This window comes from Lactuca serriola, chromosome 2 (genome assembly GCF_051521515.1).
Source record: "Lactuca serriola cultivar US96UC23 chromosome 2, Lser_US96UC23_V15, whole genome shotgun sequence".
NCBI classification, from domain to species: domain Eukaryota; kingdom Viridiplantae; phylum Streptophyta; class Magnoliopsida; order Asterales; family Asteraceae; genus Lactuca; species Lactuca serriola.
In genome coordinates, this window is record NC_136409.1 from 74,087,911 (window position 1) to 74,111,773 (window position 23,863).

The window sequence follows — 23,863 nt, forward strand, 5'->3', positions numbered from 1 at the left end:
ATGTCCTTTGTTCCTGGTGAACATGACCGAATTCCTTCTCGAGTCAATTTTACCCATCTGCATTTGGTTGAGATCACTGGCAGAGCCAACAGGAGATATTGTAGGTTTCTTCTTAAATACGCTTGCAATCTCCTGATCCATCAGTGCAACTTCCATGATGTAGCACACGAGCATCCTCTTGAAATGGTCGATGATCGGACCGTATTCAGCTTCGTTGGTGAGTAGGATGTTGTGCAAGATAATCCAATCATGGGGATTAAGGTTGGGAAGATCTGCAAGGGAAATAGCATGTTCGGTTTTGGCAGATCCCCGAAGTACCTTGAACCGAATGTTGATGAAGTTCCCTTCACTATACGGCTTCAAGACCCGAACGTTGACAATTTTCTGAGCGCTCCAAGTCTGATACTGAGGTTGAGCAGCCTTTAGATAAAAATTGATTAAGTCCCGATCAACCTGTGGATGAGGATGAGGGAACTCTGCAACGTTGGAGAAGGCATGAAAGATGAACGCCTTTCGGGTCAGTGGCATGTCGAACTGTGAGTCGACAGTGTTGGAACGATCTAAAGAGATCACAGGTTCCAGCCACAAGATACTCGGTGTGTCAATGGCTTCTTTTATCATCCTCTCGAGAGTCCAGGCAGGAAAAAGAGTTTTCCTACTCTCAAGAAGGTCGTGGGCTTCCTTCTGTTTTCGTTCTGCTTCTTCAGCCTCTCTAGCCACACGAGCACTGATATCAGCCTCATTGCGTCGACTTTTACGCTTCAACAAGTCAGCGATTGTTTCTTTGTCTTCTTCTTCTTCTTCTTCCTCAGCAATATTTTTGCCTTTGTCTTTCACACCGGAACCAGAGGCTTGGCCTACTGGAGGAGGTTCGGTAGTGTGAGTAGTTGTGGAAGTAGGAGGTGGTTGAGACATTGTTTCCTTCTCTCCCCCTTGTTTTGGAATGGACACGAAATCAAGTAGCCCTTCGAGTTTGCTGAGCAGGGCAAGGGCGGGAGCGAGCTTCTCTACAAGGTCACGCCTCACAGTGTAGTTAAGAATTGGATCATGTGCTTCGCGGATGTTGGAGATGGCAGAGTGGACATCCGAAACACACGACTTTAACACCTCCCTTTCAGACCGAAGAGAGTCAATCTCCTGTTGAGAGTTGGAGAGTTGAACGCTCTTGACCTTCATGGCAGTGGTCTTCCTGGCAAGAACATCCATAAGAGAGTTCTCAGCAGCCAAATCTTCTTGTAGCTTCGAGAGACGCTCGTCAATGGTTGTGCGAAAGGCTGAGTTGTCGTTTGAAAGCATTTGACGAAAAGAAGCGAAGGACTTCAACTCAGTGGATACTGACGTTGCCAGCTGGTGAACAATAGGTTCCAACGTAGTCTTGGCAGCATTTGCACTCTCCTGTAAAGACTTTAATAGGGAAGAGACATCAGAAAATAGTTTATCGACTTTTTCGGTCGCAGCCTGACAGGCTTTTGTTGAGGCATCTATGGCGGAGGTTGCAGAAGCAATGGAATCTTGCTGAGCTTTAGAGAAGGCGTCAACAATCTTCTGAACTACATTTTCAGATAGGGATGACTGAGAAGAGGAAGAGGAGGTGATGAGCAAGTCAATCTTGTCATGGAGCTCCTTGAGATGTCTTTTTGTGACAGGAGCATCGTCATCGTCATCACTCTATACTTGAAACGGACTATAGTAGACCGAGTCAAACGTCATATCCTCCCCGCCAAGGAATGGTTCTTCTCCCTCTGAAGCATGACCAGAAGAAGGTGGTGGTGGTGAAGCTAGTGGTGTAGTAGTATGGGTAGGTTCGGGTTGGGTTGTTTCGGGTGTTGGTGTAGGTTCGGGTGCTTTTGTGGTTTCGGGTGCTGGAGTGGTTTCGGGTGCATCAGTATGAACCCCCGTATCAGATACGTTGGCTCTAACATATGCAGTGGATGTTGTGGTTGCGTCGGTGAATATTGGTGTTGGTATTGGGATGGAAGTGGGTGGTATTGAAGTAGTGGAAGTTATGGGGGGAATATAAATAGGAATGGTTTTAGGTGGAGAGGAAATTGGAGAAGTAGATGCATGAACTTCTGGGGTAGGAGATCTGGGTGGAGTGTTGCCACGTGGAGAGTCATCAGAATCTGAACTCTCACCCTCAGACTCGCTTGAGGAGGAAGCGATAATCAGCTTTCGCCGCGGTTGGGTTTTTCTCCTCTTTTGCTGTGGAGACTGAGCAGGCTTGGTGGGTTTCCTCTTCTTTGGAGATGGGCCTTTTGCTCCTTTTGCCACCTGTTTCCCCTTATCAGCCTTTTTGCCTCTTGGAGCAGGCTTGTCGGCGTCATGTATTGACTTCAACATCTCTGGAGTAAGATCCCTCGGACCAGAACGCTTGAACCCTTTGTACGTCTGGATAATCCGGCTGTCAGCAGGAACATCCCCATACATGGTTTCCGGAATAGACCCGTTGAACGGAAACTTTGAAGCGTCCGACACAATGATCTTCGTGGTATGGAAGGTACCAATCGAAGACATTGGAGCACCAACGACAATGGGGACGTGGTACTTGTCCATCACCCATTTCGTGATAATGGTCCAGAATCGAGCATATGAAATTTCTGAATGTCTGGAAGTAGAGGAGAGACTCTGGATGAGTTGTTGCCATAGAACAGACCCATAATCCATGTTGATGCCATTGTAGATTCCATACATTATGGTGAGAAAATAGACGGCTGGCACCATCAGATCCAACACTTCTCTCGGATAACCCCTTGAAGAGAACAGTGAACATCCCATTCCACTGTGGAGGTAGGCACGACTTCTTGAACTTCGTGACCGTAGAAAACACCTCCGTATAACCCATGTTATAGAACATATTGAACAGGTGACCCATTGGAATCGTTTCAGGGTTAACCTTCGAAGAATCAGGTTCAAACCCTAACAACGAGCAAAACCTTTGCCTTGAAATTGACGCCTTGTGCTCAAAGACATCAAAAAAAATTCTGTCAACGACCTTGTCATAGTGAGCGGTCGCAAAGATCTGTGACAAGAACTCCATCGGAACAGTTTCAGCTCTGGTAAGTGCAGGAGCGATCGGAGAAAACTTTAGACACTCGATGATGGGGAACATGAAGGTGTCGTAAGCATGAGGGGTTAAATCGATGATTAGGCTTTGTTGTGGGCGAATGGGCAAAATGTGGGATGTTGCGTGAACGGAAGATGAATCTTCCATTGCTTGAAGAAAGTGGAGAAGATGATGAACAAGGAAGGATTAAGGACTTTTTGCTCTCTGGGAATTTTAATTGCAGTAAAGAAGTAAACAAAGGAATATGTTGCCTTTTATACTGGGGTTTAAGGAGAGAGAAAGATCTGCCCAAAGCTTCGATTGAAAATCGAAGGGTTTTTCGGAGTTGACTGATGCGTGACAGTTGGGGTTGCCGATGATCACGCATGAGAGAGAATGTCAGGTCCCTAATAACACGCCTTCCCATCAAGCGCCGTTTGGAGACGAGACGGTTCAGATTCACACGCGCCCCTCTTGCGCCGTTTGGAGATGAAACGGTTCCGATTCGCACGCTTTCCCTTTTAGCGTCGTTTGAAATCAAATCGATTAGACTCCCGCCTGAGTCAGCATGTCATCATCCTATCCCTTTAAATTGTAACGCCATCTTTTGAAAAATGCTCCCATGTGGATTAAAATCAACCACAGCCTTTAATCAACCGCCAATCCAAGTAAAATGCCTTGTAATTAATAGAACCTGAATTTAGGAAAATCAAAGATTTTCGTGCTTAGGGTGTAAAAGAAAAGAAATAAAGCAATATTTTTGGGAAAATATGTGATGTCAATAAAGACACGAAATAAATGATCCCGGGCATGAATCTCTTCCTTCAAAGTCAAGAGAGACCTTAAAGGGTTTGTGTGGTTTCCCGTTGAATAACGATCAAACACTTATTAAAAAGTGTTGAAAGGCTTCTTTTAACTAGGCTTATTAGGGTGGCTTTCGCTTCGATTCAAACTTCCTAATCTTGATATAAGATAGAAAGCGAACGAAGTACTTGTGAGACCGGTGTAGTCTATTGAACAAGTAGGTTGGAGATAATTTAATTTGGCTAGGAAATATGTATATAAAATCTCAACAAAAATTTAAAACTGGATCCCAAGGGAAGAAATGTTATTGGTGTTAACAATTTCATAGGAATCACACAAAAGAAAAATTTGAGATTGCATGGAGGTACGTCCGTCAATGCATTAGTGAAAACTAGAGCAAATTATTTGTTCACCGTCAATTCGTATTGGGTATTGAATTTTGGGTTTCACTTAGATCGTAGTGGCACGAAACTAAGATCATGAACACAGTAATTGTGCAACCATAAACCTCAGTGGTAATTTCTGAGAGTCTCAAGGGTTACGTTTGTGAAACGAATGTGATGGAGAAATGCAATTTAGATGGTGTAAGAAATCAAAGTACCTCTGCTGTGAAAAATAGGACCAAGCAGAAAACTCTTATCTCATGTGAGAAGAGAGTTAGGTTGCTCATGATTAGAATAAATATGATAGCGTGATTGGGAAGACAAGGTTTGTGTATACCAAGTCATTAAGGCTATTATTCAGAATTAGGTGAGGCTTTGGACACATACAACAACATGTTTCTAGGGACACTTAGCTAATTCAACAATTTCCCCATAAACGAACACACAAATAAAATTAAAGCCAAAAAAGAAAATAAAGAACGAAATATTTTTGGAGTTTTTGAATTTATAAAAAAATATTTTTGGAATTTTTGATAATAAAAATAAAATGAAATAAAAAATAAGACAAAAGAAAAAAAATACAGAGAAAAAAATTTGGAACCGAACCCGAGCGTTCGGTTTATTTCGGTTGTGAAAAACTTTGGAACCGAACCCGAGCGTTCTGTCTATTTCGGGTGAGAAAAATTTTGGAACCAAACCCGAGCGTTCGGTATATTTCGGTTGCCAAAGAAAATAGGTTTTAAAAAGAGAATAACTTTGACAATAAGATAAATGCATTTGGAACAATTATACATAAGATCTATAACCAAGAAAACTACCTTTGATTGATGAGCGAAAAGTAGATTATTCAACCGAACCCGAGCGTTCAGTTCATTTCGGTACATTAGTACAAGACCCGAACCTGAACGTTCGGTCTATTTCGCTTCTTACTTTTGAGTTTGAGAGGTAATGTTTGGTACTGACTCCGATTCCATCATACCTAGCCCTTGTAGAATTTTGTTGAACGACGCTTCAGGAAGAGCTTTGGTGAAGATGTCAGCCAGTTGATCAGTGGTTCGAACAAAATGAATTTCGACGTTCCCATCTTCCACATGATCCTTAATGAAGTGATACCTCAGTGCTATGTGCTTAGTCTTCGAGTGTTGCATTGGGTTATGACATATCCTAATTGCACTTTCAGAGTCGCAATATAATGGGATCTTTTTCATATTGAGTCCATAGTCCCGGAGTTGACTTTGGATCCAAATCACTTGAGAAGTACAGGAGGCAGCTGCAATGTATTCTGCTTCAGCTGTAGACAAAGACACACAAGTCTGTTTCTTTGATTTCCAGCTAACTAACTTCCCGTCAAGGAATTGGCAGCCTCCCGTGGTGCTTTTCCTGTCTAGTCCACAACCTCCAAGATCTGCATCTGAATAGGCTTGAACGAAGAAGCCTGAGTTGGATGGATACCATAGACCTAAAGAGGTAGTTCGCTTGAGATAACGGAGTATGTTCTTCACTGCAAGCATATGAGGTTCACGTGGATTCGCCTGAAATCTAGCACAGCAACAAACAGAGAACATTATATTAGGCCTGCTAGCAGTAAGATACATCAGAGAACCGATCATCTGGCGATATAGCGTAATATCAACTGCTGGCTTATCCAATGATGGAGTGAGCTTGGTGTCGAACGCCATTGGAACTTTAACCTTTGAATCTCCCATCATGCCAAATTTTGCAAGGAGAGTCTTCGTGTAAGCTTCCTGATTAATAAAGATGCCTTCGGGTCCCTGTCTAATATTTAAACCAAGGAAAAAGTTAATTGGACCCATTGAGCTCATTACAAATTTAGTCTCCATCAACTTTCTGAATTCAGCCGTTAAGCTAGGATTCGTTGAGCCAAAGATGATATCATCGACATAAATTTGAACAATCATAAGGTGGTTACCTTCCTTCTTACGAAAGAAGGTTGGGTCAACCGAACCTTGTTTGAATTTGGACATCTTTAAAAACTTGGTTAGCGTTTCATACCAGGCCCTCAGAGCTTGTTTCAGTCCATATACGGCTTTGTCTAAAATGTAACAGTGATTGGGGTACCTTTCATTGACGAATCCAGGAGGTTGCTCCACGTACACCGTTTCTTCAAGTTCTCCATTTAGAAATACGCACTTGACATCCATTTGATAGACCTCAAAGTTTTTGTGTGCAGCATAGGCAAGAAATATTCTAACGGATTCCAGCCTAACTACAGGAGCAAAAGTGTCTTCATAGTCGATTCCTTCCTCCTAACAGTATCCTTTCACCACCAGACGGGCTTTGTTTCGTATCACATTGCCTTTCTTGTCCATCTTATTTCTGAAGACCCATTTGAGACCAACAACTGAGGCATCTTGAGGAGTTGGAATGAGGCGCCAAACTTTATTCCTTTCGAATTCATTCAGTTCGTCTTGCATAGCTTGAACCCAATCGGAGTGATCAAGAGCAGTGTTAACTGTCTTTGGTTCAACTTTTGAGACGAAGGAGTTAAACATACAGAATTCTACTTTTGAAAATAAGGAAGTTTGTTTTTCCTTTAGTTGTGATCGGGTCAGGACCTTTTCAGAGACATTACCGACAACCTGGGAAACAGGATGATCTCTGGTCCATTTAACAAGAGGAGGGTAATTTGGATCATAAGATGGATCCAATTCAGCGTTTACCATCTCTTCTAGTTCAGATTGACTGTCATCGTCATAAAGCATATCGGCATTCTCCCCCTCGACAAATAAGGTTTCAGGTGTGTCTTGAGTTTCCGGAGCTACTGGGGTGTCGGGTGGTGTCGAGCTTTCAGGTGTTGACGCACCTTCGGGTGTTGTAGCACTTTCGGGTGTTGTAGCACCTTCGGGTACTGCTGTGCGTTCGGGAGCAGCTTGAGAACTGTTCTCCCCCTCAACATGTGAGCTCGGCTGCGATGACGAAGATGGGTCCTCCCCCTCAACTGAAGCATCGTGCTGTGGAGGTTCGTTAGAACTTGATCCTCCTTCATTCATTTGCTTGGCAGCATCTTCGATGAGTTGCTTCAGATGATCTACTTTGTTGTCTGCTGCACTGGCTTCCGAGAGAGTAGCTTTCTCTGGTTCATCGAATAACTCGACAAACTTCTCAAATAGGTTTGCAATCGAGGCCGTGACTTGGCCTGTTTGAGAAAAGATTTCTCCAACTGTGTCTTCGTTGGCCTTTAGCTTTTTGACATAGCTATCATCAAAAGTCACATAATAAGTTTCTTCTATTTTCCTCGAGCGCTTGTTTAATACCCTGTAGGCTTTAGAAGTGAGAGAATAGCCCAGAAATATCCCTTCATCGGCTTTGACATCGAACTTGTTACGATGTTCTTTAGAATTGAAGATGAAACATCGTGAGCCGAAAACATGGAAAAATTTGACATTTGGCTTCCTGTTGTTGATGATCTCATAAGGAGTAAGAGTGAATCGCTTATTGAGATATGACCTGTTCTGCGTAAAACATGCTGCAGCAATAGCATTAGCCCAAAAATATAAAGGTAAAGAAGCAAAACTTAGCATGGTTCGGGGCGCCTCACACAAAGATCGGTTTCGTCTTTCGACAATTCCGTTTTGTTGAGGGGTGTAGGGAGCTGAGAAGTTGTGACTGGTTCCTTTTTCGGCCAAGAATTCTTCGAATTCTTTATTTTTGAACTCTAGACCATTGTCGTTCCTGATGTTGCGAACGACTTTCTTCAGCTGTACTTCAACCTGCTTGATAAACATCTTTAGCTTGAGAGTCGCTTCAGATTTGTGCTTCAGAAAGAACACCCATGTAAAACGCGAAAAGTCATCAACAATGACAAGAATATACTTGCTACCGCCAATGCTTTCGATAGATGATGGACCACACAAGTCAATGTGAATTAACTCTAATGGTTCAACAACTTTAGTGTTTACAATCGATGGGTGACTATGACGACTCTGTTTCCCCATTTCACATGCAGCACATAAATGTTCTCGATCGAATTCAAGCAATGGAAGACCTCGAACATGACCACCTGTGACAAGTTTGTTGATATCCTTGAAGTTGAGATGAGAGAGCCTTCGGTGCCACAACTAGCTTTCGTCAGATTGTGCTTTAGATAGCAGGCAGATAGCTGGGTTTCCTTTGATAGGTTTGAGATTCAGGGGAAACATTTCGCCTTTGCGCTCCGATTTGAGAATTGCTCTTTTTGTTTTCTTTTCAATTATCTCTGAACCCTCATCGTCGAAAGAAACCTTGAGACCGGTTCCTCCAACAAGCTGAGATACACTAATGAGGTTGTGCTGTAGTCCTTCAACGTATGCAACCTTTCTGATTGTGAAATCTCCATTTGTTATCATTCCATAGCCTTTTATCGTGCCGAATGAGTTGTTCCCGAACTTGACATTTCCACCGTTTGAAAGAGACCGAAATTCCCTCAGCTCTTCCTTCCTTCCTGTCATGTGACCTGAGCAGCCACTGTCAATATACCATTCTTCGTCAAACTGCTCGTCACTGATAACCTGCAAAAATTAAGCAGATTTAGGAACCCAAAGTTTCTTGGGTCCACGTGAGCCTTTCACAGGAACAGGAATAGTAAGAGAGATGTCAACAAGATATGTTCTTTTTATTAAAGTTGTTTCATCTTTCTTTTTAATGGTGAAAACCTTAATTTTATTGGGATTTGTTACAGTCGGTTTGGGTTCAGGTTTAGGCACTGGGACATTGGAATGCTTTTGATCGGTCTTGATTGAGGAAACCTTCGATTTTCCTTTCAGATCTGTTGAAGATTTTGGATTTTGAGTATAAACAGAATTGAATTTAGAATGTGGTTGAGAGGAATTAGAAGAATTAGAAAAAGTAGAACGAGAGAATTTAGACTGAGATGTTTTCTTGACTTGAGGTTCTAAGTGACCCTTTTGTTTTTGATCATTAGTGGGACCGAACCTTGAACCTTGGTTGCTTTTGCTCTCAGAACCGAACTTATGCTTTCGGTAGCTTGTGTTTTCTGAACCGAACCTTTCCTTTTGGTTGTTGTGATCCTCAGAACCGAACCTTTCCTTTCGGTTGTTATTACTTTCTTGCTTCCTAACAACATTTTTCTCTGACGTTGGATTTCTGTCATGATAAGAAAAATGGGCATTTTGAGATTGCCAAAAATGTTTTCTTTCAGAGAGATTTTTCTTGTATCTCTGATTCCTTTGCTGCTTCTGATTCTTTACTTGCTTCGGCTGTCGATGGATGTTGGCTTTTTGCTTTTTCTTCTTGTCTGCTGGTTCACTCTGAACTGATGATGTTTTGCTTGAAGAAGTGACTTTTTCTACAGGAACTCCTTTCTCTTCAGGAACGTCTTTTGTACCACTAGTACTTGGCACATCGAAGTTATCAGGCTTGTTCAAAAGGCTCTGGCACATATCTGCCTTTGGTTTTCCATGACGTCCTTTCTGATAGACCAATGGTTTCGTCAGCATTGTCGATAGGGGCGGACCAGAAGAACTCATCACAACCATCAACATTATCTTCGTTTACAATGGCTGTGAGTTCAGCTGTTTGATGTTCGGTTACTCCTGTGACCTTATACACCTGATTTGGAGTCGTCCTTACCTTTAGGTATACAACAACTTTTTCTTCAAGGATCGGGGACTTTTGGTGGGACAAACGAGCAAACTCCACAAAATTTTCTGAAATAAGATTTTCGTGGTTTTCGGGTTCGCTCTTGACAAACTCAGAACAGTCAACTACATCCTCTACAGAAATTTCACTCATATCATCATCCTCATTAAGCTCAGATACATTTTCAACATCAATTTTATTTTCTGAGCTCAAGTTGGCTTTCAATGAGTCAAACTTTTGTATGGTTTCGGTCCTTAGTTTCAATTTATCATTTTCATCCAAAAGGTTTTTCAGCATGTCCTTATGGTCCTTGGACTTTATGAAAGATTCGATTTTGTCTAGTCCGTACATATAAGTCGGATTTACATCCTCAGACGAAACTACACTTTCACAATTATATGCTTCAGCGTCGATTTCATCCTCCTTAAACTCAAGGAAGGGCAAAATCATGCGATGATTTTTCTGTCCAATTTCACAGTTAACATGAAGTTGAGTGATGTTAGAATAAAGACGCTTAGCAATCAAACAAAACACATTTCTTTGTTTCAAAAGTTTTAGATTGTCTCTTTGTAAGTAAATGTTTTCGTCTTTGGATTTGATCAACTCCAACTCCTTCAGCTCTATCCACATCCTCTGTTCCTCACTCTTTGAAGACACCCTGCTTAATTGGTCAGTTAGGTTAGAATTGGTGACCCGTGTTTGAGTTAAACTGCTGTCTAGATGAGAGATTCTTGAATTTACATTTTTTAATTCTTTTTCATATGAACTTTGTGGGACTTTGAATGAAACAAAAATGGATTGTACCTTCTTGATTAATTCATCAAGCTCGTTAAACTGCACGCTGAGAGGTTTTGCTGTGAAGCACAAGTCCTCTCACTCCTTTGTGTCTTCATTCCCATCGTCTGTGTTGTATCCCCTCATTTGAGATACATCCGACACCATCAAGCACTTTCCACCGCTTCCTTCATCTTTCGCAACATAAGCCTTTCCATGAGATGGCTTCCTTACTTCATCATCCTCAGAGTCGGTTGACTAGACCTCCACGCCACCGAACTCATCATCTGCTACCGAACCCTGCACAATTAAAGCATTCATTGAAGGGTTAGTGACAACTTTCTTTTTCTTGATCTCTTCCAGCTTTTTCATTAACATAGCTTCTTCATCTTTCTCCTCATCCTTTTTTGCCATTTTCTTGAGGACACAATCTTTGGCATAGTGGTTCTTTCGTCCACAATAGTAGCAGTTCACACCCGAATCTCCTTCAGCTTTCGGTTCCTTCTTTGGTTCTTCTGCCTTCGGTTCTTCCCTGACCTTTTCAGAACTATAACTTCCCTGCCAATTTCGGTTCTTATTGGTAGGAAACCTTTTCTTGATGAACCTCTTCGGGTTTGACACCATCATTGCATAGTCTTCAGAGGTAAGGTCATAGTCCTCTAAGTTAAGGTCTTCATATTCCATCACACCTTTGCTTTTGGATAGAAGGGCCAATGATCCCAAGCTTGAAACTACATTTTTCTCCTGCAAGACAATCTTTTCTTAGGATTTCAAAATCCCTACCAGTTTTGCCAATGAGTAAGATTTGAATTGCTCATGTGCTTTAACAGTGGACACAACCGCTCTCCACTCAGATCTAAGACCGTTTAAAAACGTAACCTTTTGTTCAATCAACTTCCTTTCAATATCATGTTTAATCATCTTACTAAGAAGATGATTGAAGCGATCGAACGTCTGAGTTACAGTTTCTTCAGGACTCTGCTTGAATTCACCAAACTCGGACCAAAGTAAGGTTTGAATGGAATGCTCGAGATCTTCGTCTGTGGAATATAACTCTCGCAGCCTATCCCATATTTCTTTAGCAGTGTTGCACGAACTCACTAGCCTGAAAGTATCAGATTGAAGAGCGAATCTGATTAGTCTCAATGCTTTAATATTGCACTGAAATTTATCTTTTTCGTCTTGGGCAATATCTTTTACATCTTTCAACAGATCATTATACTCTTTATGAGTTTTAATGATTCTTGATGTTGCTGAATGAGCAAATGGTCCAGACACGATTGCTTCCCAAATAAGATATCCGTTGTCCTCAGATCCAATGACATAATCTTCAAAGTGATGTGCCCAGACTTCGTAATCCTGGGTGTAAAGGATGGGAATCTTCGTCGTTGATCCAATGCTGTTTGAGATGTTAATGGGGTTTGATTGTGACTCGTCCATGCTAGATCGAATAACCTGTTTAAAAGATCAGACTTGTAATATATTAAATTAGGGCAAAACGAATAAATGCTGAGTTACGTCAATTATGGGATGACGGCTCAATAAATATTAGTTAATGCGGAATAACCCTAATCGCAACCTTTTTCACAGAAAAGATGTGTATGAATTACACAGCCTCCTGCTCTGATACCAATTGATAAGTTATAATAACAAACATGAAGATCGATTAGATCTTTGTAACAGGTATTGCGATGAACACAAAACAATAAATAAGACAAGAGTGGATCAAAATATGTCGAATGATTAGATCAAACAATCCTCAGCAGAGCTCGACTAAGAACTTCCGCTGTAGAGGATTTAGGGTTACAGGAACGATAATAATAAACTTCTGAATAATGCTCTGATCGTTCTATTCTATCGTTTTTTTCTAAGATGCATGCAAGCACCTATATTTATACTAAACCCTACTAAGACTCACGGATGGACAGGCCCATACCGGAGATACAAAATGGACTAACTAACGAGCCCAATAGACGCAACACTTTATACAAAACACGAACCAACAACACCGTGCTATGTCGTGCCGATTTTGTCTTGAAACTTCGACAAGTCATAACTTCTTCGTTATAACTCGAATTTCGGCATTCCTTATATATCCGGAATCCTTGTCACGACCACTACAACTTCGTTAAGATTATTCATTCTAAATAATCTTCTATCAAAAAGTCATTTTTGATGCTCATTATCTCTAAATTGACCAGCCCTGATCTACGGACGTTACATACACGAATGGTGTCTAATCTACAAAAAATGACTTATTTTCCCTTTTATATTACTTTTTTTTTATTTTATCTTAAGAGCTTAGGTGCTTAACAAGAAAAGGTTTCTTCCTAGAAAAGTGTGATGCGGTCAAGAAAGGGTCACGACACGAAGCTTGGAGGATTGTCACGACTATTTTGTCGCCTAGTGTTCGCAACGCGACCAAGAGCTGGGTTGAGGCGCATTGACTGTTGACCATTAACTTTGACCAATTTACCGTTGATTTTTTTACTCGTTTAACTTTCGGTCAATTTTTGCTAGACTTCATACTGAGGTTTGTCCTCTATTTGATTTAGGTGGTTTATAGTTGGTTTCTTTGAGGATTCGTGTGTGTGATCTTCAACTTATTTTCCTCACTATACTACGTGTAACAATATATATCCTTTGGTGATAGGATGTAGTTAGTAAATGTTTGTAAGGAACAACCTTCCATCACGAAAGTCCTCTCTGAAGAGGAAAATAAGAAACGGTCCTAAGTCTGTTGGCCATCAACTCTAGCATAAACGTTTAAAAGGAGTCGAGATATGGCTAAGTTGAAAACCAAGTTAACCATTGATGCTTTTCGAGCTAATAGGCCAATGCCTCCACCAAATTGTGCTCTATGGTTGTTCCAGTTGATGAAGGTTGACCCATCAGGAAACTTGATGAACTTCCTAAAGAGCCCTTGGCCCTCCTCCGTCCTAGCTGCTCATCACTAAATTTGGTCATCAAATTATCTCCTCCATCTCTACTAAATAAGATCCAATTAAAGACAAAGGGAAAAGATTGCAACCAAAGCAAACAACCAGTGAAGTTGTCGAAAAAGTCTGAGGGCTGGTGTAAAGAACAAATGCAACAAGATCTTGAAGAAAGCATTCGGATTCAAGAGTTAAATGATAATACCAATAAAATGTTGGTCATTTCTCCATTTTCCAAGAAGGAATCGTACATGACATCATTTTTGTGCCCTTCATGAGTTTTGAGCTTCCAACCAACGATTCAGATTAACTTAACTTACCAATTTCTCCGCACAGACGATTTTATGCCAAGTTCGCACCATTGCATCCATCCGATGATCCAAAAATTGTCATCAAAATTGAACGTGAGAGATTTAATACCTTCTATTCTTCAAACGCACAACCTCAAAAACAAGTGTTGTAACGCCTGTAGATCAGAGCAAGTCAATTTAGAGACAATGAGCATCAAAAATGACTTTTTGATAGAAGATTATTTAAAATGAATAATCTTAACGAAGTTGTAGTGGTCGTGACAAGGATTCCAGATATATAAGGAATGCCGAAATTCGAGTTATAACGAAGAAGTTATGGCCTGTCGAAGTTTCGCGACAAAACCGGCACGACACAGTGCGGCGTAAATAGTGAATTTATGATAGAGTGATATTTGGCCTTAGCAATCTAAACGAAATTCGTAGAATATGTTAAACCGAGAGCGTACATAAAAAGAACGTCTAAATCTGACTTCATATGAGGAAGTTATGAATTTCCGAAGTTTCAGCTTAGCAGTATGCAGCCCGAAGTTCGGATTTAAGATCGAGTGATTTCTAGCCGAAAAAATCTAAATGTGAATCGAAGATCTCGTCGATAGTAGTGCAACGGTAAAAATACAGACGAAAACGGACGTCAGATGAAGAAGTTATGAATTTATAACGGAGTTTTCCTGTCCCGGCCTACTAAAAATAATATAATATAATAAAATCAAAGTTAGGCGACAGAGTCTAAACGAGAGTTGTAGAGTATAATCTCACCTATGTGTGGATATAAAGAACATCAAAAACGGAGATCGTATGCGAGAGTTATGATTTTCTAAAGTTTAAGGCACGCTTCCCTAAGGGGGAACGCCCCGCGTTCATTACTTAGCTCCGGATTGGCCACGTCGATCCAGAGTTAAACGGATAAGAGATAAGATGGAACCCGGCTCCTACACTCCGCGTTTGAAGGGAACGCCCAACATTCAGGGAACCCCATGCGTTCCTCTGGGGAACACCTTGCGTTCGGCCTGGCCAGCCCCTATAAATAGATCACAAGGGCAACCGAGTTTGGTTGCCAAATTTCTTCTTCTTCTTCTTCTTCTTCTTCTTCTTCTTCTCTCTCTCTCTCTCTCTCTCTTGTATTACCTCGAATTACATGCAATTTATACCCCCGAATCCCCGGTATCATCCCGAGACCCGAAGCCCCGAAGATCCTAAGAAACAGAGTTCCCGAGCCGAAACTCTGCCCGCGAGAAACCTGGTTTTCAAGAATGCATCCCGGTTTCACCATAGAATACTACTTTTAGAGCCAAAGTGTTTTCCGAGCATAGTCTTATCGAGTGAGTGTATAGTCCCTTTCATAAACACGATTTTAATACAAGTATTGGTTGAAATGTATTACATTTATGTTATGAGTGAGTGTGTAGTCACTTTCTTCTAACACATAAATATGAAGTATCTGCTATGAAAGACATGCTATGTGTTTATATATTGTTGTTTATTTGAGATGAGTGTGGAATGGATGTTTTATATAGTTTTTAAATGAGTTAAACTATATATGTATTTTATATCTACAAATATGTTGGGTGGAACAGGGGTAGATGAGATAGTTGGTGTGTGATAAAAGATGAGTTGGATAATGAGGTAAAAGGTGATATAGATCTTGAGGTGAGGGTGACAGGTGAAAAATGAGTGAAACCTTTACCCAAACGATGACCCCCTTCATTCAGCAGAGTAGGGATGACAACCACGGACTATTCTAGACAGGCTAGTGGAACACTAGCAGACTCACAACTTGTAGGTGTTGTGAACTTGATGTTCACCGGTGTACTCTAAAAAAACCCATTGACATGTATTGTGAGAGGGGTCTCGAACATGATACTGTCAATAAATGAGATAAACTTGTTATTAATCTGCGAGTATGGATTAAGACATAGTTAATTGTCCCTAGTACATGAGTATGGATTGGGCACAGTCTTAGATCCGGGAGTATGGATCCGATCAGGAGATTAGTTTTAGATCCGGGAGTATGGATCAGATCAAGAGGTTAGTTTTAGATCCGGGAGTATGGATCAGGTGGAGAGGTTAGTTTTAGATCCGTGAGTAGGGATCAGGTAAAGAGGAAAATTTTTGATACGAGAGTTTAGATCGTGTCATTGTGAGGATCGACGGGGTGGGATAAGAGTTGTTTTTATATGGTGAAATTGTATAAGTTTGTGAGTTCTAATATATATATACATATATGATATAACATTGTGGGTTGAAAACCCTATATGCTCACCAGGCTCCCAAGCCTGACCCACTTAGTTTTCTTTGTATTACAGGTTATGGCACGAGAGCATAAGTTGGCTGGAATAACGAGAGATTTTGGATTATAGGCCAGTCGTTATAAATAACTGTTGTAAGGTCTATTTTGTTCTATTTATGCTTTTGTTCTGTATCGAACATGACATCCCGAGATTTTGTTATTTAATGAAAATACATTTCTTTAAAGAAATGCTTTGATAAATTCTTATCACATTTTGGTTTGGAAACAAATTCCGCAACAGTTTTCTTTAAACGATTACTCTGATTTTAAAACAAAGTATAAACAAATTGGTCTTTTCTGGCTGTAAAATTGAGCATGTCACAAGTGTGGTCTCATAACAGAATTACCAAGTTTGTTGGATATGGTAAAAAGGTTTAAATCAAGTTTGATCTCGATTGTCTTCTCTACATATACTATGTGTCTTAGAACAAGGAATCCACCATCCTAATCACTGATGTGGATTTTCTTTCAATCAGCCCCAATGACATTCTCACCATTATTGGTTACCTCAAAAATCAACAATCAAATTAATCTATCATCGAAGATTTCAACACTACTATCAGCTTCCTAAAGGACTACATAGCTGAATACTATGGATTCGATGTGGAATTTACTCAATTATTTAAGACTGAGAATCTATTGGCGAAGATTAGCACCGAGCTTCCAGAAGCATAAATCTTGGACGGAGGCCATATTCAAGAACTAAAACTCGAATTTGTCTATCTTAAGAAAAAGACAAATAGAAAAAGAATTCTTCCGAGTTCTTGAAAAACATCTTGTTCCATCAAAGATTCTTCAAAAGTTCATCACTAATTCCATCAAGAGTGATTCCCTTGAACATGTAAAAAATAAATTTATTTACTATCTTCGATGGTATATTGAGGTCGAAGCTGGCTCCATGGTGCTTTTGTATGTTTGCGATGAAGCCAAGTAAAGAGTCAAGTGATTTATATGGTCACTTAGGGTGAGATGGTTGGAACATGAAAAAGTGATCCTTATGAAATTTGAGATGCCGCTGCCCGAGATTAAGATTGAGTCTGAAGTGAAGTAGTTCCAAAGTGAAGACTTGTCCAAGATCAATCATTGTTTGAAAGTATTTTGTGTCTGTAATGCATTAATTGTGTCAAGTACTATTTTGTATGGTTCTTAATGTCTTTTACTATAGTACAAGAGACAAGATCAATAACAACGGATGTGTCCGTCTGTTGATCTCCAGTCGTCTGTCAGTCCATGCACATTTTATCAGTTTTGTCTTGTATTAACTCCTCGACTATTTAAGGAGTTGTCAACATTTGTACCAGATAGAGAAGTTTGCACCTTTTTTATTCCATCAATCAAAGAATCATTCATTCAATGATTATCTCTTACACTCTTCTTTTTCTTGTTGATTTACATTGTTCATACTTATTGTTTCTCTTTATTGAGAACTTTGTTGAGTTTATATAATCTGAGATAAGATTGCTTTACCAGACTTGACTGGAACTATATTACAAGAAATCATTGATCTTAAGTTAATTCAAGGTTTGAGTTTTCAAACCTTTTTCGTGCAAAACCCTTGCTTTTCACAAGGATATGAATTATACAAAGATGAGGTTTAAAAGGATGTTCAAGATGGTGACTTTCAGATGTTCCTTTCTAATGAGGAATCTAGTGTTTTTTAGCTATTTGTCACCAAGAAAGAAAAGAAGAAGAAGAAGAAGAAGAAGAAGAAGAAAAGAAGGTTACGGTATCAAGGAAATAATTTATTGGGTTAGATGATAGAGTAGATCAAATCTTGAGCGCAGTCAGAAATCTACTACGTCCTCCACCGCAGATCACAATTCTTCCCGACATTGAAGACATCGCTCAAAGAGTCACAAAGATTGAAGCAAGGGAGAGAGTACCAGATCAAAGAGTTATAATTGCAAGAAAGAAGTTAAAGAACAATTGCAAGAAAGGATTACTTGGTTGGTTTTTGTAAGGAAATTTTGGAAGATTCTCATCAAGTTTCTCAAACTTGATAAATGAAGGTATTAGTTTCAAGGTAACTTAGGGGAACAGTTGATGCATAAAGTGACCCTTGTCAGATTTCAAACACTACAAGAAAAAGACCCTTTTACGACGCTCAAACCACGACACTCATTGATTTATGTTATGCAAAAGAGAGTGACGTTAAAAATGTGCCATCTCTTCAAAAAATTTAAGGATTTAGGTCACGCATTATTGCGTGCCCTTAAATTAGTGTCATAAGAAATTTTTTTTTTGAAAACCTGCCTTCATTTTTATCCTCCAATTTTGTTTCCCTCTTGCCCTAGTTACGATGCTCCTTCCTTCCCCCTCCAGACATTGACTGTCGTCGTGCCCTAGTTATCGACACTCCTTCCTTCTTTCCTCACTTGCCTTCTTTACCTGATAATATCTCTAGAAGTACAACTTCGAAAGCATACAAGTCGGACTTATGTGTCGGAACACCGGTAGACTGAATCTCGTTCCAAGCTACTATTGGTTTCGCCATGGAGTTCCGCCGTTCCAAAATCGCAGATGATAAGTTTCCATCGAAGAAGACGATTGTAAAACACAAGAACTTGAATCCTGAATGGAATAAAGAATTCAATCTAGTTGTGAAAGATCCTGAAGTTCAAGCTCTAGAAACCATGGTTTTCGATTAGGAATCGATAGGGAAGCATAATAAAATGGGGATGAATCGTGTACCTTTGAAAGATCTAACTCCTGAAGAACCAAAAACCCTGACTCTCAATCTTCTCAAGAACATGGATCTCAATGATTCGCATATGATAAATCCGGAGAGCGGCGGCTTGCTTGTTGTTATAATCCATGAAGGTGAAGATCTCGAAGGAAAACATCATAGAAATCCTTCCGTTTGTGTGCTTTTCCATGGCAAAGAAAAAAGAACTAAGGTTTGTTTACCCAATTCAAAATTGATGCTGATTGCTTCTTAAATTGCATGTTATTTTACAGTTTTTTGGGTGATATGATTTACAATCGATGAGTTTTGTAAACCCTAAACTTTGATTGTATGATTTAGGGTTTTAATTCTTCTATTTTTTTTCAGGAATCTTTGGGTTATGTTCGAAATTGTCACTGGAGGAAGTAAGGGCAGTGGAAGATGATAAAGGGCCTTCAACGGTGCTTTGGTTATTACACTGTACGTATCAGTTCTAGAGTTCTTTTAAAAAAATTAGGTCATCTGTACCCTTGTAAGCAAGCATTTAGATTATTTACATGCTTTTCAGTATGAACTTTTTAAATAGAATTTATGTTTGATGTTCCTATAGGAGGTTTGAGGGGAATTATTTTGAACGTTCAATACAACCTTTATTTTCTAAATTGACCCTCTTACCGGAGCTGTAAGCCTTTATTTTATTTATAATTGATGATTATGCTTTGCAAGTTGCAGAACTTGCAATAGAAGATGTTTCCAGTTGGAGAACTTGTAGCATCCGTTTCCTCAAATTCACAACAGCTGAGCATAATCATCAAACTTTTTTTTTTCAAAATTAAAGTTTACCTTTCTAAAATCTCTCTTATAGTAGATGTTCCCTTAGGATCTTCCTCTTCAACTTTTGAAACTAATGTTGCATTGAAATACATTTTAGTGGACACCAAATCTTTTATGTTCTTCTCATTCCAAATTCTAACCCGCGTGATACTGATGCTTCTACTTCTAATCAAACAAGAAGTTGGAGTTCTAATACAACATCTGTGTTTGCCTCTGTTACATATTTACTTGATAAGCTTCATGGATATTTCTATTTATGGATATCGTCTGCAGGTGCTACCTTCAAAGATTTTGTGTTTATGTCCCAGTTCATACATTGCACACTACTGTCTCTTGCCATTTTATGACATTTTTGCCCCTGGAGCTGTTTTGAAAGTTGTTTGGGCCTAGTTTGTTATTGATTTTGCATTCGGAGCTTTGTTGGAGTGATATTTCCCCTCTAATATTATCTAGTGGTGTTCCTGATGGCATCTCATCTGGGGCTTATCTCCTGAGGGGAGTTTGTAATTATCTAGTTCTCCTTAGAGTTATTATATTAGTTGTTTTTCTCTTATTTTTCTGTTTTACCTTTTTGTAATTGGCAGCTTTCCAGTGGCCTTGGTTTCTTATTTTAACAGAGCTAAAGCAAGTCAGTAACAAGAACCAGTTAGCAGGAGAATGGAGACGAAGCAAACTGATATTAAACTGAAAATTCCAATTCGTTGCATCATCAAACTCGATCAGGCATCGTTTATTTTACCCTAAAATATTCAAGTTTCGTTGATTTTCACTTGATTTCCTCTATTTAGTTACCGAATCTGATGAACTTTCTTTGCAATTGATCTAATATGTAGTGGTACCACCTCTACTGATCCTACTGTTTAAACATTCCAAACCGGGCTTCAGGAAACAGTTTGTCAGCGCCAATTAAACCACCAGGAGGTATTACTATTCATTTCAACATTAATGAAAACCCTTGTTTTTTTTAACATGTGAGATTATATAATTTTTATATATTATTTAACTTGCACATGATACATGGATTCTATGGATGATAAGTCAAAAGCAAATTTAGTACAATTAAAAGGTAGGTTTTCTGTGACATCAGAAGACCTAGATCTTGTAAAGGATATTCCATTATGTACAGTTCCTCGAAGGTCCCTCCAGGTAAAATAAAATTCCAAATATGGAATTATCTGTATATAAGTAATTTCTTTTTATGCTATTTTAATTTAATGGCTTGTGATTCATTATTATTCAATATAAATAGGATACATTACTGAGGAAGTCTGCGAGTGTAGGAGAGTGGATATTTGATTCAGAACAAGTTTTTTCCTTTTTGGCTTACTTTGTATAATTTCATGCATTGATGCAAAATTATACATTTCTGGTGTTTGGCAGCCTACACCTAGAGAGATGAATAGCAATTTTGTTTCTATACATAACAATTACTGAATTACCTGCATCAGTTCTCATGCCCCACCTTCAAAACCTCTTTCAGCAGACATCACTTCAACAGGTAAACTAATTAAATTATGCTTACTTTTTGTTAAAAAAAATTCATCAACCCATGGTGTTCTTTCTCCAGGATCTTATCTTGAATCTGTTGAATAGCTTGCAACCAGCTGAGGTATCAGCAGAAGGCGAGTTAAATTCTCCATTTATTATAATAAACAATAAAAAAATCAATGAAAGTATGTTGCTATTTCTTTCATTTTTAACCCTTTAATATGGTTGTAAAATATGTTGTTTGGTTGTATTTCAGCTTCTCAAAATGGGAAATTGCCACTATTGCCTCGCAGCTCTAAGAATAATGGAGCTATATGTTCATGACTTACTTCCTTCCACTCCTTTATAGTTTATTATGCATTACTACTTTGTGTTCTTTCAAATAATCAATTAAGCATTTCCAAAGGTCCATAAATATAAATTTAATTTTTAAATGGTAATTATTTTCAGGTTGAAATTTCTGATAGAGAACGTTTGCTGCTTACCAAGGTTTCTGAGCTACAATCTAGTTGTTACTTGTTACTCAATATAAATTGGGTTCCAGTAAAACCATATGTTTCTATTTCCTTTTCATGTATTAGGAAGTATATTTAATTTATATATATATATATATATATATATATATATATATATATATATATATATATATATTTCCTTATATAGGTTAACAATCTTGATCGAGGAATTGACTGCCGAAAAATCAAAATACGTACAGGTGAGTTGACCAAGTTCTTGTATTTAGTTTATTAAAAATTAAAAATGAATTAATAAGAGAGTTAACCTTGTTCTTGTTTCAGTTATATTTTTTATTCTATGTTTATGAACTAGGGGAAATGGGATTCCTAAAGTACTCTCTATTCTTCTTTAAAATCATGATTAGTCTCAATTTGTCTATGTTCACTACTGATTGGGGTTTTTGCGTATTAGGAGGTGCCGCAATCACATGCAATCTTGTTGAGGTTTCTTCGCCTGGATGTTCATCTGGGCCAGTTCTTGAAATGGATTGGAGCAAACGCCCTGGAATTTCAGAAACTTCAGTTACAGTGGACGCTTTTAAAGAACAAGAAGATTTTGACTACAACAATTTTGTTGTTATTCATGGAGCTGGTGAGTAAAGAATCTTGCTTGCTTATTCATTCTCTATGATAAAAAAAAATTCACTGCAATTAATTTCCAATTATTTGGCTCATTAACAATCAAGTTTCCTTTTTCTATCCATTATATGTGCCACTTTGTTTTTCAGGATCTTTTGGTCACTTCCAAGCTAGCAAATCCAATGTTCATAAAGGGGGGGGGGGGGTTAAATAAACCTCTTGTGAAAGCTGGCTTTGTTGCTACTAGGATTTCTGTAAGCTCTATTTCTGTACCACTAGCTTATTATTGTTGTTTCAAGGCTATACCCTCATTCTGTTTTTTTTCAAGTTGTATCGTTGTAATATCTACTTTTGTGTAAACTTCACCTTCATTGCCTTTTTAGTATATCTTATGTTATTCATTTACTACTAAATTTATGTATCTAACTGTTTCTCATTTTATTAGGTGACATCCCTCAATCTTGAAATAGTTAGAGCACTTGCAAGAGGTAGACTTCTCATTACCAAGCTAAAGTTTCCACTCATTTTAATTTTGACTTCTGGATATCCAATTGCATGTTGACTTATGTATTTAACTCCTTTTGCAGAGGGTATTCCATTAGTTGCAATGTCTCCATTTTCTTGTGCTTAATCAACCCATGAAAGAAATGTTAGGAAGCACTCAAAAACCATCTTCCATCAACTCATTTGAAATTTATACACCTTTTACACAACAATGCAACAATGACAATCTTTTGTTTTTACAGATAGCATCTGCTGATGTGTCAACAGTGGTTATTGCCCTTGACTGCGGTTTTGTTCCAGTAAGTTTTAGGTTTCTCAACACAGAAGGGTAAAATTGTTATTTACTGTCATTCAGAGTGTTCATTCACAATACGACCTTGAAAAATATATGATATTGTTACATAATTCTAACAATGATAATTTGCTATTGCCATGTAGGTTTTGCATGGGGATGCAATACTCGATGAGTCACTGGTAAGTAGCATCTAACAATAGGGGTGTAATTGTAAATTGTAAATGTATGCACTATACTAAGTGGAGATGTAATTATAAGTCATCGTGCAACATATTTTGTATAACTAACAAAATAGATTACTTAGTCAAAAAAAAATAATGAAACATTAAAATTTTCATATGCACTAAACTGTTGAATCTTTTTAATAAAAAAAGTTATTAAAACTTTTCCTAAGTGGTAAAAGAAACCTTTTGGTTTTATCATGGTTAAAACGAAAAGTGATTTTTTTTTTCCGTTGTTTTATACAGGTACAAGAACGATTGGTGTTTGTAGAAAAGTTATTAAAGCTTTTTTTTTGTTGAGACATTAGCTCATCGAATTTGTAGTTGCGTTTGCGTCAAGATCAAGCTTCTAAATCTTTTAACAGGGTAATATATATTTTTTTAGAGTAAATCATAAAAATGATCCCCATGTTATTTGGTTTTTACCGTGTTTAGTCCAAAGTAAATTATAAAAATGGTGATATGATGGATTGGAGACGTTAAGAGGTTGCATTATATTAAAGGTTGGTTTTTACCGTGTTCAGCTGTACATTTTGATTTAAGGGTTTATGTCACATTTGATATTTTACCAATTAAGTTTTTATGTAAGGAGTAGAAAAAGGGGAACACTTTGCATGACACTCATT

The 23,863-nt window shown here is 38.6% G+C and overlaps 2 pseudogenes across 1 annotated transcript; both read left to right on the forward strand.

The window, feature by feature from the left end:
* Positions 1-20,181: 20,181 nt before the first annotated feature.
* Positions 20,182-23,359, forward strand: LOC145090343 (isopentenyl phosphate kinase-like; annotated as a pseudogene). Its single transcript, XR_013701502.1, has 8 exons — positions 20,182-20,348; positions 22,046-22,236; positions 22,349-22,471; positions 22,663-22,705; positions 22,805-22,866; positions 22,964-23,020; positions 23,160-23,194; positions 23,239-23,359. The product of XR_013701502.1 is annotated as an isopentenyl phosphate kinase-like (transcript).
* On the forward strand, positions 20,476-21,609 carry LOC145090344 (uncharacterized; annotated as a pseudogene).
* Positions 23,360-23,863: the final 504 nt, after the last annotated feature.